General features: G+C 42.5%; 1 long non-coding RNA gene across 2 annotated transcripts; it reads right to left on the minus strand.

The window, feature by feature from the left end:
- Nucleotides 1-1,546: 1,546 nt before the first annotated feature.
- Nucleotides 1,547-2,084, minus strand: LOC139435953 (uncharacterized). 2 transcript variants are annotated; one of them, XR_011645158.1, is made up of 3 exons: nucleotides 2,061-2,084; nucleotides 1,855-1,963; nucleotides 1,547-1,561 (listed from the first exon to the last, which is right to left on the minus strand). It is a non-coding gene; the product is annotated as an uncharacterized lncRNA (long non-coding RNA). The 2 variants fall into 2 exon arrangements; XR_011645159.1 differs by having other exon boundaries at nucleotides 1,855-1,966; nucleotides 2,061-2,082.
- Nucleotides 2,085-12,758: the final 10,674 nt, after the last annotated feature.

Below are 12,758 nucleotides of genomic sequence, written 5' to 3' on the forward strand. Positions count from 1 at the left end.
TCAGGCAACAGAACAGAGACTGGTATATACATTTGACTAAAATTCAGAGATTCTCAAAAAATAGTAAATAAATAATAATGACTCTGCTGAAATAACCAGTTTAGATACATATAGCTGGTCAGGCTGTTGTAAATTGACCAGCCAGTATATATTAGGCTGGAGAGGGGTTTTGGACACTTCAGCTGGCCAGGATGGCTGGTTTATCCATCTATCACCAGCTTATGTTTAATAATAGTATTAAATATACCCTGCTGGGAGCTTACCAGGATTCCAGGTGACCAGCATACATTAAATACTGGTATGATTATTTAAACAAGAGAACATAAATATATTACAAAGATTCATTGTGTCATGTATTCTGGTATCTACAAAATAAAGACATTGTATAGTGTTCATAATAGTATTTTAATTTAATAAATAGCTAGTTAATATAATAAAATACACAGTAACAATACAATAATTATACAAATAACAACCAACCTGCAAATCAACCTACACATCAAAATAAATATATTATCTAAAACCGGTGCATTTGATTTAAAATAAAAGTAATACATAGAATTCAATATTTAAATGGTAACAAAAACCGTAACACTATGTATGATAAGAACAAGGCAACAAAGAAAGTGTTTGTTGTTTTTCCTTGTTCATGTCTATAATGTTTCCTGTTGTGTAGCGTCCAGCCTTTCCCAATCTGACCTGCACTTCTGTCTGTTGAAGCCACTTCTTGAAGCAAACTGAAAAGAAATGTACAGATATAAGTACACTGTAAAAAGAAAACTTAATATTTATGTTAACATTTGGGCTGCTGTGGTTGCCAGAACTGTTAAAGTATAATACATTACAAATTACAGTTGGTTGGCATAGAGTCTAGACGTTACAATCAACAATTGCTTATGGTGAATTACAATGGCAAAAACAAATAGAGCTAGTGTACACGGTGCAGCTGTATTATCTGGGAAATAGAAGAATCGGATCAGGATTCGGTATTGGCAGACAATCAATATCAAATTAATCGGATCATTATTAGCATCTGATCACCTTTGTCGACGCTAATGTTATAATAGTCAGATTGCTCTGAAGATGGAGGTGATATTCTATTAATGTTCACACAGTCAGTGATTTTTGCCGGCCGTCTTTCCTGCAACGGCAGCTTTTCTGTGTTTCCTTTCTCCTGTGACTTGATCGCTTTAAACTCCGCACACTGAGCTCTGATTGGTCAGCAGGCAGTGCTTTCACTGAGTTGAGCTCTTAGCCTGCAACCTAACCTGCTCCGGGGCAGTTTAGCCGTTCAGCATAAGTTACCATGGAGATCTAGCCCGCTAAAAAGAGAACCAGCTTCGTAGGACCGGAAAGCCGGAGTTTTCCCTGAAGTTAGCCGCGAAGAGAACATCCTGCTTCGTAGTACAGGCCTCAGGACTGACTGAAGACATGTGGAACAGAGGACAGGCATGGTTCCATGTACAGGAAACTGGAACTTTTAACAGGTGTTTTCATCTTTTCTGCCTGAAGATTCACAAGTTCTTGATCAGGTGTTTGATGTGGACTGGCATGATCCTTTCTGCAGCGATAAATAAAGAAAACAAAGATTTTCTTTTTAATAATGGTAATGATGGTAACAACAATAGTATTAGTATAATTATGTATATAGCTAGCACTTACACAATTGCAAAGTGATTCTCACAACAAAAATAAAGAACAAAACAATATCAACAATAAAAAAACAAATTATTACAGGAATGTTGAGACAAATAAATGTTTTTTCAGTCTTTACAATGACCTTGTCGGAAATGACCTTCCAAAGGCTAAATTCGAACTCAATACCATAAATAACTGGGTACCAAAGTGCTTTACCTGATAGAACACGCTCCACACGGAGCAGCAACCATCCGGCTCGGCCTTTTGCTGCATATCATCTCCTCCCTCTATCTCTCTCTCTCTGGTGTTAGGTTCCAGTAGATCTCTACTATCCAATAAAACAGAAATTCCCCAAAAAAATCATATTAAAAAAGTTAAAAACAATGACTGGCTGTTGGCATTGAAATGGATTAGAATCTCACCTTTTTCCTGGATGTCAGGAAGGCCGTGGAGTCGTTCCCTTCAAGTCCGCAACCAGTCATAGGAGTTCAAATGCAAAGCCTGAATGATGACAAGAGCGAGAGACATACATTTTACAATTATATTTTTAATTCATACCAGAGCAGTGTGTACAGGCCCTGTACGACATGCAAAGAACAGATCAAATCCCCTGACAGACTCACACACTTTTGGTGATGTCCTCATCTGATAATGTTTCATTTTTTAGCAGCAAAGTAACATGTATGTCAGACCCAACTCATTTACAGTATGTTTTGCATCTCCTCAACAATGGTCTGTATAGTTGAGTAGAAAAAAACTGTCCCTACAATTTCAGGTAGATTAACACACATTTGTAAGAAAAGTTTACAATGAAGCACAAAATCCCTCTTTGTATTAAGCGAGCTGCCACAGAAAGTGCAGCTTAACATGCTAACCTTTGGTGAGCTACAGTAAAGCTAACTTCATGCTCAACACAAAACCTTTAACGTGCATTACATTGACGATTTTAAACAACTTAACTTTCTCTACTTGTAAGATAACGTTTAGTTAACTTACCCTTAAATAACTACATCACGTTTTTCAGTGGAAACACAAACTGCAGAAAACGTTAGCTGCTAACTGTTGTTAGCTAAGACAGCTAGCTCTTAAGGGAAGTAACATAGCCTCATGGCAAACGTAAGGTTGAGTTAACGTAACGTTGTAAGAAAGCAAAACGAACCTTCGAGAAAGCGTTTACTCTCTCTCTCGGGCATTGTTGATTGTTCGAAACACGATCTCTTGATGTGCTGCCCCACACATCGTCGGTTTCATCGACCCCGGGTTACCTGGTCTAGCAAACGTCCGCCTCGTACGACGCACTTGTTTTGTCCATATACGCAACATTTGATCATTTTTTGGCCACAAAAACATCCCATAACCAGATGTTGAGACGGCCCCACATCCCCATACAACATATCGCTTGCCAATTATTCTTGGCGTCTTATTGCTGTGCATCCTTTGTCGTAATATTTGGCCCTTCAATGCATTCAAACGGGACTGAGCTCAGCTGTGTTCCACTCATGTCGTCACCGCCGGAAATGGCCGAAGTTGATGTTTCCGGCGCAACGAACGATTGTTACTAACTGACAACTTTTGTATGCTGTTATAATCGTGATTTATTAAAAATAGATCAATAATAAAAAAATCATATGGCACATTCCACAATACAAATGCAACCTCTATCATATACTAAGCCCACTAACAGGTGCTAAAAGCATTTCGTAAGCTCTTTAATGCCATCCATAGTTAATATATCTTTAGATAGTTTGTTTTGTAGATTAATTGGGCCGAGTACAATAACTTCAGTTTTGGCCGTGTTTCACATAAGAAATGTAAGGTCATCCACGTTTTTAAGTCCTTGAGGCAGTCTTGAATTGTATTTAGGTGATTGGATTAATCAGGTTTGATGGATAAATATAGTTGAATATCATCCGCATAACAATGGAAATGTACAGAATGATTCCTTATAATATATATAATAAAACGGAAGCATATATAATGTGAACAAAATAGCACTGAGCCCTGTGGCACTCCATGGCTCACTTTTGTTTGCATGGAAGATTCATCATTGACACACACAAACTGAGACCGTTCAGGTAGATAGAACCTAAAGCAGTTCCCTTTATGCCAACTAAGTGCTCTCGTCTTTGCAATAGGATATCATGGTTGATAGTATCAAATGCAGCACTGAGATCGAGCAAGATAAGGCAAGGCAAGTTTATTTATATAGCACTTTTCTGTACGCGACAATTCAAAGTGCTTTACAAAACAAATGAAAATACTTTTTAGGAATAAATACAGTAAAAACACATTATATAATGGCATTTTACAACAGGCATTACAAAGCAAAGATAATAAAATAATAAAAATAAACACCACAGATACACAATACATGTTTAAAAGGCATACTGTAGTTCGAATATGGTCATCTCAATTAAAAGCAGCAGCAAAGAGATATGTTTTTTAGTCTCGATTTAAAAAATAGTAAGCGTTTCTGCGGACGTGCATGATTTGGGTGGTTTGTTCCAGAGTGTCGGGGCATAACAGCTAAATGCTGCCTCTCCATGTTTTGTTGTTACTCTCGGAACCGATAGCAGACCCGTCCCAGAAGACCTGAGGCACCTTGATGGCTCGTAATTATGTAGGAGTTCCACAATATACTTTGGTTCTAAACCATTTAATGACTTAAAAGCTAGCAATAGTACTTTAAAATAAATTATTTGGCCAACTGGAAGCCAATGTAGATATTTTAGAACCAGACTGATGTGATCCACTCTTTTAGTGTTAGTGAGGACACGTGCAGCAGCGTTCTGAATCAGCTGCAGTTTTCTGATGGATTTTTTTGTCAGCCCTGTGAATACACTATTGCAGTAGTCAAGTCTACTGAAAATAAAAGCATGGACAAGCTTTTCTAAGTCCTGTTGTGACATTAGTTTTTTAATCCTCGATATATTCTTCAGGTGACCTAATGACTGTTGTAATGTGGCTGTTGAAATGCAGGTCTGAGTCCATCACTACACCTAGATTTCTGGCTTTATTAGTGGTTTTGTAGTCTGCCGACTGAAGCTCTGCGATTACTTTTAATCGGTCCTTCTTTGCTCCAAAAACAATGATCTCTGTTTTTTGTTTGTTCAGTTGGAGAAAGTTCTGAGTCATCCAGTCAGTGATGTGTTCTAATCGGAGAATAGTCTCCTGGTGTGATTTTAAAATAAATCTGGGTGTCGTCTGCATATATGTGATAGCTCTTTTTAATAATTTCAGCCAGAGGTAGCATGTAAATATTAAAAAGCAAAGGTCCTAAGATGGAGCCTTGAGGAACCCCGCATTACATATTTGTCAAAGTTGATGTGTAGTTGCCTATTGAGACAACGTTTTTTCTGTCCTTTAAGTAGGTACTAAACCAATTTAGAGCTGTTGCTGAAACTCCCACCCAGTTTTCTAGACGGTCTAGCAATATGTTGTGGTCAACAGTATCAAAGGCAGCGCTGAGATCTAATAATACTAAAACTGATATTCTGCCACTGTCTGTGTTTAAATGAATGTCATTTAAGACCTTTACAAGTGCAGTTTCAGTGCTGTGGTTAGGTCTAAAGCCCGACTGAAACACATCAAAACCGTCATTTAAAAACATGAAATGACTCAACTGTTGAAAAACAACTTTTTCAAGAAATTTGCTTAAAAAAGGAAGGTTTGATATTGGCCTGTAATTATTCATTACGGTTTTGTCTAAGTTATGCTTTTTTAGGAGCGGTTTAATTACTGCAGTTTTCAGGGCCTGTGGAAATACTCCTTTGCAATGTTTACAGGCTCCCACTACCTGTTAGCATCTAGCTCTCCTGCTTACAAACATTTAGCCATCCCTGCTTATACAAGTAGTAGTTTTAGTTGTCTGCGGTCTGCGGAGGCCTACTCCCACCTGTCGAGTACGGCTGTGCTGAGGTGGTTTTACCCCGGAGACGTCGCAAAGAGACGGAGCAGCTCCACCTGTTGCTGCCTGCTTTCCACCTGTCTGCGATCTGCGGAGGCCTGGTCCCACCTGTAGAGTACGGCCGTGCTGAGGAGATTTTTACCCCGGAGTCGTCGCGGAGAGACGGAGTGGCTCCACGCTTCGGGCTTGGCCTGCTTCCACCGGGCGTGTGTTGCTGTGCGGAGGAGGATTTTACCACGGCTGGGGCCTGCTTTCCACCAGTCCTCGTTCTGCTGTTGCGGAGGCCTGCTCCCACCTGTCGTGTGCTGCTTGCTGAGGAGATCTTTCACCCCGGGGTTACCACGGAGGGCCCGGAGCGCTTCCACGCTGCTGCTTTTGCCTGTCCTTTGCTGCTGTGCTGATTTGCTCCAGGAACATCACGGATACTGTGTGCTGGTCTGGGAAAATGGCCCATATCGGGATTCTGCTGTGCCTGTTAACTGTTTTGGACTATGAGAAGATCTCTAGTCATTCTGAGAAGCCTACTGGATTCAGGTATGTTCTGCCACCCGCAGTGGGCATCCCCTGCAAAGTTTCGGATGTGTTACACAAACAATTACCGGTTGCCTTGTCACAGACAATCTGCTCGACAAAATATATTTATCTTTTTTGTTTTCCTGCGATGATGGTTCTTCAGGACTGCTTCTTAAGCTCAAATCACACTCTCGCAGACTTTTCCGGTGATTCTAAAGTAAATGACATACATTGCATGTGTGTCGATTAAGAGGAAAAGATGCCTGATTTTTTTGTTGCTATTACCGTCAGGAAATGTACAACCTAACCCTGGTCCGCCCAGTAGTAGAGGTCAGATCGCTACTCCTGCTGATTTTAAAGCTAGGTCTGGGTTGGGTCTCATCCACTTGAATGTGCGCAGTCTGTTAGGTAAATTAGATGTTGTCCGCATTTGGGCAAGCTCGACTGACGCTGACGTCATTGTTTTATCAGAAACATGGCTAAATAAATCTATTTTGGCCTCTGACATTGCCTTAAATGGTTATAATGTGTATCGTTCCGACCGGCCTAATAAAGGTGGTGGCGTTGCCATTTATGTTAAGAATAAGTTCAGTGTATCCACATTAGTTTCCAAATCTATCAGTAAGCAATTCGAATTTTTAGCCTTAAATATAGAAGTGGCAAAGGGGCAACAGGTCATGGTGGTGGGCTGTTACAGACCCCCCTCAGCTGTCAAGGACTCCTTGTCTTCGCTAGCAAATCTTTTATCGCTACTTGGAGATTTTAACTGGGACTGGTTAACTGCAGTCAAAAATCTGAGGATTTTAAAAACCTTTATCTAATTAAATGTTACTCAGATTGTTGACAGTCCTCCTCGCCCTAACATTAAGTCCCCTAATAAATCCTCCCTAATTGATCTCATTCTAACTAATGTTCCCTATAAATACTCATCTGTGGGAGTATTTGTGAATGATGTGAGTGACCACTGTGCTCAAGCCACAATTAGGGTCACTAAGGTCCAAAAGGTTAAAACTCGTATTATTATTAAGAGAGACATAAAACATTGTGTGGAGCAGGGTTTTGTTCATGATCTGTTTGGGTTTGATCGGGGAAAAATCGATCTGTGTGCTGATGTAGAAACTGCATGGTCTTATTTTTATCTTGGTTTTATGTTTAGGTGAAAATGTGGATGAAGCTACTTTACATTTCTATGCGGACGATACCGTGATGTACTGTGCAGGTCCCTCCATTAAGGAGGCTGGTGTTAAATTACAGGCTGTTTTTAACATTATTCAGACTCAGCTCGCTGAGCTTAAGCTTATTTTAAATGTTGATAAAACCAAGGTAATGCTATTTTCAAAAGCTAAAAAGACACCAGAGCCTGTTTTAGATATTGTTACTATGCAAGGACAAGTACTAGAAGTCGTTGCCTGTTATAAATACCTAGGTATATGGCTTGATGATTGTCTTACTTTTAAACTTCATGTCAATAACCTGCTTAAAAAGCTGAGGGTTAGACTAGGTTTCTTTTTCAGAAACAAGTCCTGTTTCTCGCTTGAGGCCAGGAAAAGGCTAGTCACTGTGACCTTTTTACCTGTGCTGGACTATGGTGATTTGTTGTATATGAATGCACCTGCCTATTGCCTGAACAAGTTGGATGCCGCCTATCACAGCGCACTGAGATTTGTCACAAATTGTAAAGCACTTCCACATCACTGTGTAGATGTGTGCATCTTGACCGGGTGGTGACATTACCTATTGACGCAGCAGCCACTGTAAGTACTATTCGTGTTTAATTAGACTTCTCTATTTCAGTTATTCTACTCTGTATAATTGTTCTGCAGTTATTGTAGCTAAATCGGCGCTTTTGAGAGATTTGAACCTGTTAAACAGGGCTCAGTAGGCAATCAAGCGTGCATTAAAATAGGCACGGCCTCTCAGCTGTCGCCCATCAGCTGTAGAGAGTTAACTAATTAGAGGGGCGTGGCACCACAGCTGTGTGAATTCAGCAATCAGGCGTCCATTTAGGTAGCTCTTTCCTTCAGCGTCAGACGGACAAAGACATTGGAGTCCTGCGGGAGTAAGACGGACAAAGACATTGGAGTCCTGCGGGAGTCCTGCGGGTGGCAAAGAGGAGGCAAATCCTACTCTGATTGAGCTAAGTATCGCTGGTGTTTTATTTTTATTTTCTTTAGCTTTCTAGCCCCTCATGCTATAATCATGTGTATTTTCTCCATTCCTGTTCATGTGTCTTCTCGCAATTATCACTGGCCCTGTGTATCTCCTAATCGCTATAACCGGCCTGCTCTCGTCTATCCCACGTGCTCCACTGACATCCAACATCTAGTTTCAGGCGGCCTGTGGAACTGCCAGTCAGCTGTCCCTAAGGCTGACTTCATCTCTGGCTACGCCTCCCTGCAGACCCTGGATTTCCTTGCTCTCACTGAGACCTGGATTACTCCATTCAACACATCCACCCCAGCAGCTCTCTCCACAGCATATTCCTTCTCCCATACACCCAGACCCACTGGCAGAGGAGGGGGCACTGGTCTCCTGCTCTCTCCCAAATGGAGCTTTTCCCTCTTCAAGCTACCTAACTTCACTCCTTCCACCTTTGAATTCCATGCCGTCACAGTAACCCACCCTATACAATTAACCATTGTTGTTCTCTACCGTCCACCAGGTGCCTTGGGGGACTTCTTGGAGGAATTGGATAATCTCCTATCACACATCCCTGAATCTGGCCCTCCCGCTGTACTTCTCGGAGACTTCAACCTCCAGACGGGGAAGATAGACGAACTAACATCTCTGTTAACCGCCTTTGCCTTCTCACTGTCTCCGTCCTCACCAACTCATAAAGCTGGCAATGTCCTGGATCTCATATTCTCAAGGAACTGCACTACTTCTAACCTCTCTGTAAACCCGCTCAACACATCCGATCACTTCTTAATTTCATTCTCTCTACCCCTTTCCAAACATAACAAACTAATCTCTTCTCATCCTGCACCTGTCCGCCGTAACCTCCGTTCCCTCTCCCCCTCTACCTTTGCCTCATCGGTGCTCTCAGCCCTCCCTTCCTCTGACTTGTTCCAACTCCTGCCTCCAAACTCTGCTGCAGAAACTCTCCTCTCTACTCTCTCATCCTCTCTGTCCTCTCACATCTCGGCAGGCTCGTCAGTCCCCTCCTGCTCCCTGGCTAAATGACGCACTGCGTGCTAATATAACCGTCCTTAGGGCAGCAGAGCGGAAACGGTGGAAATCCAAACACCGTGACGACCTCCAAACCTATCAGGCTCTCCTCTCCTGCTTCGATCTCTCAGGCAAAAAGCACTTTCTTTCAAGATAAGATCCAAACTTCCTATTCCAATCCTAACAAACTATTTTCCATCTTCTCCACCCTCTTGGACCCTCCCAAAGCCCCTCCCCCTCCTCACTTCTGTCAAGCGACTTTGTTAACCACTTTGAAAAAAAGGTTGATGATATTCGCTCTTCTTTTTCTGACTCATCTTTACTCACCGCTGGGTCACCAGACCCTCCTTCCACCCGCACACTAACCTCCTTTTCTCCTCTCTCGCCAAGTGAGGTTCTTACCCTCATTACCTCTGCCCGCCCTACCACCTGTCCTCTCGACCCCTCCTTCAGACTATCGCTCCTGATATTCTACCGTTTCTCACCCATTTCATCAACACTTCTAACTTCTGGTCACTTTCCAAATAGTCTTAAGGAGGCAAGAGTAAACCCTCTCCTAAAGAAACCCACTCTCAACCCGTCTGATGTTATAAACTACAGGCCTGTCTCTCTCCTCCCGTTCCTGTCTAAAACACTTGAACGCGCTGTCTTTAAACAACTCTACTGTTATCTCCATCAGAACAACCTTCTGGATCCGCACCAGTCTGGTTTCAAGGCAGGTCACTCCACAGAAACTGCACACTGCTAAAGCAGCCTCCCTCTCCTCTGTCATCATCCTGTTGGACCTGTCTGCTGCATTCGACACAGTGAACCATCAGATCCTCCTTCGCACTCTCCAAGAACTTGGAGTTTCAGGCTCTGCACTTTCCCTCATCACCTCATACCTCAAAGACCGTACCTACAGGGTTACTTGGAGAGGGTCCGAGTCCGACCCTTGTCAATTAACTACAGGGGTCCCTCAGGGCTCTGTTCTTGGTCCCCTCCTCTTCTCCCTGTACACAAACTCGCTCGGATCTGTCATTAGCCCGCATGGTTTTTCATACCACTGCTACGCTGACGACACCCAATTAATTATGTCCTTTCCCCGCTCAGAGACCCAGGTCGTCGCACGCATCTCTGCTTGTTTAGCTGACATCTCTCAGTGGATGTCCGCTCATCATCTCAAGCTCAACCTTGACAAAACTGAACTGCTTTTCCTTCCGGGAAAAGATTGTCGCACTCTTGACCTGACTATCGACATCGGGCACCTCTGTTGTTTCCCCGACCCAGACTGCAAGGAATCTGGGTGTGATCCTAGATAACAACCTGTCCTTCACTGCAAACATCGCTGCTGCTGCAGATACACGCTTTACAAGATCAGGAAGATACGTCCCCAGCTGACCCAGAAAGCGACGCAGGTTCTGGTCCAGGCTCTCGTCACCTCACGCCTAGACTACTGCAACTCCCTCCTGGCTGGTCTACCTGCATGTGCCATCCGACCTCTGCAGCTCATTCAGAATGCAGCGCCTCGTCTGGTCTTCAACCTTCCTAAATTTTCCCACACCACGCCGCTCCTCCGCTCCCTTCATTGGCTTCCGGTAACTGCTAGAATTCACTTCAAGACACTGGTACTTGTGTACCATGCTGCGAATGGATCTGGCCCTTTCTACATCCAGGACATGGTTAAACTGTACACCCCAGCGCGTGCTCTACGCTCTGCATCAGCCAAACGACTCGCTGCACCCTCGCTGCGAGGGGGACCCAAGTTCCCATCAGCAAAAACACGTGGATTTGCTATCCTGGCTCAAAAATAGTGGAATGAGCTCCCCATTGACATCAGGACGGCAGAAAGCTTACACACCTTCCGGCGCAGACTGAAAACTCATCTCTTTCGACTCCACCTCGAGCGATAGAATTACTAACAAAGAACTGCTAAGAGAGCACTTATATACTAATAAAGGACTGGCTTATCTATAGCCAGTTGAGTAGCACTTGAAATACTTGGCTCTATGAAACCTGATGTACTTTATGATTCTGTTTTCTTCAAGGTTGTGTCTTCCTGGTCGAATGTACTTATTGTAAGTCGCTTTGGATAAAAGCGTCAGCTAAATGCAATGTAATGTAAAAATGTAATGTACCCTGTATGCCAAGGCAGGTTTGCCATCACATACTGTAAAGTGGCTCAGTCATTGGTACACGTTTATCTATAAAGCTTTGTTGGGTAAACTCCCGTATTATATCTGCTCTCTGATAACACAGAGAGTTGCAAGCAGCTATTGTCTGAGATCGCATGATGTAGTATTGTTAGATGTGCCAAGAGCAAGGACTGTCTTAGGTAAGACAGCTTTTATGTGCGCAGCTCCACTTGCTTGGAACAATTTTCAGCAATAATTGAAACTGAGCAATCTCATTCCTCTGCATGTTTTTAAAGCTAGGCTAAATGAAATGCTCGTTGATACTATGGGCACTTGTATTGTAAATGTCTATAACTATGTTAATGTATCCTGTAAATATAATGTACGATGTTCTTTATTGTTTTATGCGGAACCTATATCCTGCAGGTCTCCCTTGAAAAAGAGATCTATGATCTCAATGGGACCAATCTTGTTAAATAAAGGTTTGAAATGACACCTGCTTGAAGAGAGTTGTTTACTATGTGTAGTATATCTGAGGCCATGCAGGGAAAAACAGTTTTGAAAAATCCTGTCGGAATAATATCGAGGCTACAGGAGGAGGATTTCAGATGTTGAATAATGTCTTCCAGGTCTTTAGCATTTATCAGACGGAATTGTGACATGCTGTCTGAATTGGCTTTAGGTGAACATAGGGACAAAACATTGGCAAAACATTGGCACGATACACTGTAACAAATAAGATATAAGAACTGCAAAGTTTTCCAGGTCGGATGCGTAAGACTAAAAACGAGGCTTTCAAAGGAGGTATAATGTAATTTTGGTTTAGTATTGATAAGTAAACTTGAGTCAAAGATTGCTGCAACCTCCTCGGCCTGTGCCTCGAGCAATATGAGTGTTGATATGGCTGGGTGGAGTGGCCTCATTTATGCTGACATATTCTTCATGTTTCAACCAAGACAGCAGTGAGACAGCATATATCAATATTATAATCTGATATTAAATAATTTACCAATATTGCTTTAGATGCTAGAGATCTTATGTTTAAGAGTCCACATTTAATCACTCCTTCGGCGGCACTCAATGACGTAGTATGCTTGAAATAGTGGCTCTGGAGCAGCCTTCCTCGACATTGAGAAACACCCCAGGAGTCTGGTAAATGTGAAAGTAAAACATGAAAATGAGTGTTGGTAACTAAGCTAAATTAAGCTAAGCCAGTGCCTGGGAGAGACTAAATCGTAACCATTGGTGCTGTCCGCTAAAACAAAAAGTTTGAAACCCCACTTTGTGGGCTTGGCCTTCATGTATTATGAGCCATGGTTGCCAACATCCTCTCATCAATGGACAGCTTCTGCTTAGGATGGTAAAAGGCTTTGCAGGATGCTTTGATTGTGTTGATTGTGCCGGAACATTTTGCTCGG

This window comes from Pseudochaenichthys georgianus, chromosome 21 (genome assembly GCF_902827115.2).
Source record: "Pseudochaenichthys georgianus chromosome 21, fPseGeo1.2, whole genome shotgun sequence".
NCBI classification, from domain to species: Eukaryota; Metazoa; Chordata; class Actinopteri; order Perciformes; family Channichthyidae; genus Pseudochaenichthys; species Pseudochaenichthys georgianus.